The sequence below is a fragment of the Octodon degus genome, unplaced genomic scaffold (assembly GCF_000260255.1).
Source record: "Octodon degus isolate 3935 unplaced genomic scaffold, OctDeg1.0 scaffold00068, whole genome shotgun sequence".
NCBI classification, from domain to species: Eukaryota; Metazoa; Chordata; class Mammalia; order Rodentia; family Octodontidae; genus Octodon; species Octodon degus.
The window spans coordinates 4,891,649-4,897,617 of record NW_004524644.1 but is presented as its reverse complement, the minus strand read 5'-3'; the positions used below and the strand labels follow the sequence as shown (position 1 = coordinate 4,897,617).

Below are 5,969 nucleotides of genomic sequence, written 5' to 3'. Positions count from 1 at the left end.
TAACCACTAAGAATAATATATGCAGTGTATTATTTGTTGAAACTGTACTTCCGATTTGATTTGAAACTGTCTCATTGCTATATGTTTATCAATAAAACTGTAGAAAAAAAAAAATCCTGAAAGGAATACGAAAAGTAATACATCATGACAAAGCTAGGTTTAACCCAGGCATACAAGGTAAATTTAGCTCTGGAAAAAGAGATTAGTATAATATAATATAGCAATATTAAAAGAGAAAAATGACATGATCATCTCAATATATAAAAAAAATCTGCCACTTGTGATTCAAAATTGTTTTAATTTAGGAACAGAAGGCAGCTGCCAATAACACAGCAGTATAACTGTAAAAATCTCACATTTATCATTAAATTATAGAACCCCAAAGGCATTCTTAGGTTGTTAGTTATTTCAATGAGTGTAATCAGGTAGAAAAAAAGCATAACAATTGATAAGGGAAAAATAGAGTAGTATTAACTCATTACTCATGTAAATAATCCTCAGAAGTGTGTACATATAAATTAATATTCATATTAGTGCTTACAAAGTTATAGGACATAAAATCAAAATACAAAAATTAAAGAGTGCTGTCATATGATGAATAGTATGCCCCTAAAATCATGTTTTGAAGAATTAACCTCCAACATCTCAGACTGTGACTGTTTGGGGATAGGAGGACAATGTTAAATGAGATCACCATAGTGATCTTAATCCATTAAGATTGTCCTTATAAGAGAAGGAAGAAGAGAAGAATTTTAGAAGAAGAAGATGGCAAACTAAAATTCAAGGTGAGAAGCCTTCAGAAGAAACCATACCTGCCAACACCTTGATCTTAAAGCATTCAAAACTGAGAAAATTTTTGTTACATCATGTGTTCTGTGGTACTTGTTATAGCAGCCCTACCAAACTGTTCTCTCTCTCTCTCTCTCTCTCTCTCTCTCTCTCTCTCTCTCTCTCTCACACACACACACACACACAGTTTTTTTCTGTACCATTGTAAGAGTTAAGTTGTAGACATCCTTTATCCTTGGAAAAGTAAGAACTATGTTAAATACTACTTGCCTTTTTTTGGTGGTTCTAGGGATTGACTCCAGGGCATTTGAAACTAAACTGAATCCCTTGCACCCCTATATATATTGTTTTAAGACAAGGTCTTCCCACATAGCCCAGGCAAGACCCTTGCTTAGCATCCCAGTGCTGGGATTGCTGGTATAGACCACCATACCCTGCTTCCATGTATGTTTTTAAAAAATTTTTTTTTGTTTCAGTAGTGGTGATCAATCCCAGAGCTTTTCAACTAAGATATATTCTTAGCTCATCTCTACCTTTACTCTCCCAATGTAGGATTTTGATATTTGAGGTGATGAGTATACCAGTTATCCAGATTTGACTGGTACATATAGTATTGAAATATTACACTGTACTCTATAAATTTGTATAATTTTTTAAGTATATCAATGTAGTAAACTAGTATACTAGGAAGAGGAAAAACAGATGTAAAAGAAATAGCATTTGAATAGCTTGTCTGAGTGAAATAAAAAGAGGTTAGTCTTACCCTTCTGAGTAGCTTAGTGGGATCGTCTAAGACCACTTCATAAATGATAAATATAAAGACCAAACCTCTTAGAATTGAGAATTTAATGAGTTATTGTATAAAATGCTTGAGACAGGCTATGGCACATATAAAGTACATTGTTACTTTAGATTTCTGTCATTATTTTCACCTGGCGCCATGAAACTTATGATTTGGCCAAAGTGACTACTTTTCAAGCTTTACCTCAATCATCACTTCACTCTGCCCCATGCTTAGAATGTTGTCTGTCTGGAAAAAGCCCAGGTTTTGCTCTCCAAGAAGCCACATATAATTACTCCAAGCATCTGGGTAGCACTCCTGCTTTGTATCCCTAACCCCTACGTACACTTTTATTTGAAGAATTGTGTATCTTCAATATTATATTATGAGTTTGGGTACAGGTTTTATCTTATTTGTGTCACAAGAGTTTAAGATGGACTAAGCACTCAACTAAAAAATTTACTGAAGCAATTCTTCTAACAAGCCACAGCAATGGAAGTGAGACATAACAAAATTTGGGTTGAGAGGTTTATATTTAGAACACAGATTATTATAGGCAACTTTTCATTTTTGAAGCTCAAAATTATTTACATTTATCAAAATACACTGTAATAAATTATTATGTCAATGGTTACAACTGAGCATAATTCTACTCAATCTAGTGTTTCAAATAGACATACTCATATGATCTCTGCCATCTCCTGCTACCCTTCAAATATATTTCTACAGGAGACATTTCTGTTCTGATGACAGATGAGGAAAAAGCTTTGCTGGATGGTGACTATTTTATCTGAAAGAATGTAAGAAATATCACAGTGTTTACTTTAGAAGTAAAACAAATGCTTTTAGTAAAGTAAAACAAATGCCTTATTCCTTTTTTGCTAAATTCTCTGACATGTGAATAAATTACATGTATATATGAACGATACTAGGAAACTCAACGAAGCTTACAAATTAAATACCTGCATCATCATACGTCTTCTAACTGTGTCAAAGGGATAAGAGAGTATTCCAGAGCATGTAGTCACAACTTGAGCAATGAAAAACGATACAAGAAATGGGGTTTCCTTTGGTTTTGGTAATAAGCCCTAGAAAAGAAAAATGTACCAAGTAACCATTTAACATTTCAAGATAGCTTAAATTCATAATTCACAGGATAATTTCTATGAATATATGAAGGGACAATTGTATTTAAAAATGCAAAGAAAACCATTTGAATTTAATAGTAGCAAGTACAGTAAGAAAGGCAAGTGACACACATGATTATATTTCAAAGGTACAGTTGAAAAAAAATCCTATCTGCTATTAAAGGAATATATTGCTAATGAAACCATTAACTGGAAATGATGGCAGCCAATAACCAAACAAGTTCCTCTGTGGCTCTTCACTGTGGAGTTGAAAAAATGAAAGAATGCCTGCCATTACCATAAACAGATAATTAGATGAGTATCTGTAAAGCTCTGAACTAGTGATGGAATATTTCTGCACTTTATAACTACTGAAGGACATAACAGAGAAAAGCAGAGGAAAAGGAGATATAAACTTTTCTATGGTTAAATAAATGTACTTGAGATACGATTTTCATTAATCTGTCCAAAAACATAATAATACTGGGAGTAATTTGTCCACACCACAATAAAAATGACATTCACCTACATTTATAGTAAGGAGGAAAGATAGATATAAGATTTTTCTCAAGTTTAAATTGTATTTTACAAATAATATTGATATCAGTTTTAGGGCTTCCTTTTGAAAGCATTTTGCTGTAGTGATTAAGAATATGGACTTTTAGTGCCAGCCCCACCCCTAGGGGCGTGCTGAGATGGCAGTTGAGACTGGACATGGTGGCGTGTGCCTGTAATCCCAGCTTTTGGGAGGCTGTAAACAGGTGGATCACTACGAGTCTGATCTAGTAGTCAGACACTAAACACCCTGTAGACGCTTCCCTAAAATTTAAAAAAAAAAAAAAAAAGAATATGGACTTTTAACTTGTTATTAGTAAGTAAATTATTTAACTTTTCCAGGCTGCTTATATTCAAAGTAAGGGTTTTAGACTATGTCAGAGAAAACAAAAATATAAACCAAAATGTGTAATAGATTTTGGGACATGGGAAGAAAATGTTCAAATGAGAAAAGGAGCAAGGGGAAGGGGGAAAGAAAAGAAGGGACATGGAAAAAATAAAAAATAAGGAGTGGAAGAGGGGCTAAAGGGAGAGAAGGTAAAGGGGAAAATAGAAGAATCAAAATGTATCATGTACAGTTACAAATTTCATATGATGTTATTATGTTCATCTAAAAATGTACCTTAAAAAATATAAGATACAAGAACACTGTTGGGATGTAAATACTCAACAAGATTCATAAAATGAAATGGCAAATTGCAAAGCTGCAAAATACAATATAGAATTTAACAATATCTAGTAGATAACCAAGGTATAATAACAATTATGCTTTCCTACAGTAATAGCAAGTTATTAAATACATTTATAATAAAATTAATACTGTAAAGGCATAAAAGCTGCTATATGTTTTTCTATGCTGAATATTTGATTATGATACAAGCCTAATTGGTATGTTTCCATGTGTGATATGCTGTAAAGTGCAAATTCCATGAAAATCTATTTTGATACATACTTTATCTGTAAAGTCAGATCCATATAGTTGTAATTTAATTTGATCATAAGTCATGATTAAATAGAATTTCATGTCTCATCATTTATCTTGATTTGCATAATTAAAAGTAACATATCTACTGAGCACATTAATTAGAATTTTAAAAATGAACATTTATTTAACATAACCAAATTAAAGTCCCAAATTACCTTAACTGTGTCATAAGCTCCAAAGTAAGAGGCTCGGTACACAATGATGCCCTGAACTGAAACACCAAATCCTTGGTATAAACCAACAATTCCATCGGATTTTGCTATTTTCACAATACAATCACCTAAACCCTTGAATTGTCGCTCTTCAGGGCCTATAACAAAGCCATCAAAAACTATTAGCAATGTTATATGTCAAACACTTTAATCAAAAGTAAGCAAACATTTTTTGCTTTTATTTAGTACAGGGTCTACAGAGCCTCACTATGTAGACCAAACTCGTAATGATCAACCTGTGTTCAGCCTCCCACGCGCTGGGATTACAGGCACATGCCACCATGCCCATTCTTAATCTCCATCTCAGTGAGCCCCAGGGGCGGGACTGGCACAGCATGCCAGGGATCAAACCTAGCTGCTATGCACTGCCGAAGCAGGTGCTTTAGTCCACTGAACTATCTGGCTGGCCCTTCAAGAAACATTTTAAGAGATTTAAATAACCTGAAACTTTCACAGAGAAAAAGGCAAAAATCTAAACTTCTGCTCATATGTATGCCTGCAAAATTGGAAATTTTTATTAAAAAATTATAAGACAAGAGAAAAAGTATTAACTGCTCCTTTCCATAGACCAGCTGCAATCAGCAGTATAATTATCCAAGATATCCTGCATATATATAGATCCATCTCTAAACAACTAATTTAAAGATAATATTGCAATACAACAAATATTATTGAATTTGTATTATTTTGTTTAGTGAAATTCTATATCATTTCTAATGTTTATTTTGTAGTCTCTTCAAAAAATGTTCAAGATTTCAAGTAGTATTTTAAAAGAAATTAACTGAAAAATCTCTTATAAAAACAGACTACTTGAAGCAATTGGACAGAATAATTCATTAAAATTACCATAAATAGCTGTGCTTGGTGGCACACACTTGTAATCCTAATACTAAGGAGGCAAAGGCAAGAGCATTGCCTTTCAACTTGTGTTGGAGGCCAACCTGGGCTACATAACAAGTACAAGGCCAGCTTGAGCTTCATAGTGAGATTCAATCTTGAAAACAACAACAAAAAAAATTACTACAAGTTATTAGAAGATATTTAGGTGAGGCAAAGGGAATCTCCAGGATGTAAGTTAAACCTCTGACCTAGAGACAAGAATAGGATACATGGAAAAATCACCTAGGAAATAAAGTGAAACTGAGAAGCTCTGTGCTCATTCTTCTGTTAAAATGAGCCTTCCCCTTTTTTCTTACAAGGTAAAAGAAAAAAATATACTTTAGGTGTTATGACTAGCATTTATTTGAGAATAAAATTTGTGAGCTATATTTGGGAACACTACTGATATAGCGTAATGATATAATAAATAACACATGGTCAAAACACAAGGAAAAGTTAACATACATAAAATTCCATACCCAAGAGTCACATGGAGAGAAAATAATCTCTCAGGCTTTCACAGAGAGCACACTGGCCAAGCAATGGCCATGGCTCATCCACATGGCTGACACTGACAAAGGTTCTACAATCTGAGGTACAGGATCTCAGGATAAATCCTGAGGGGATTTCACTGACCTTAT

General features: G+C 33.5%; 1 protein-coding gene across 1 annotated transcript in view; it reads right to left on the bottom strand.

Moving 5' to 3' along the window:
- Hspa4l (heat shock protein family A (Hsp70) member 4 like) overlaps positions 1–5,969 on the bottom strand; it is a 97,138-nt gene that overhangs the window by 90,150 nt on the left and 1,019 nt on the right. The gene's annotated exons all lie outside the window — the stretch shown is intronic.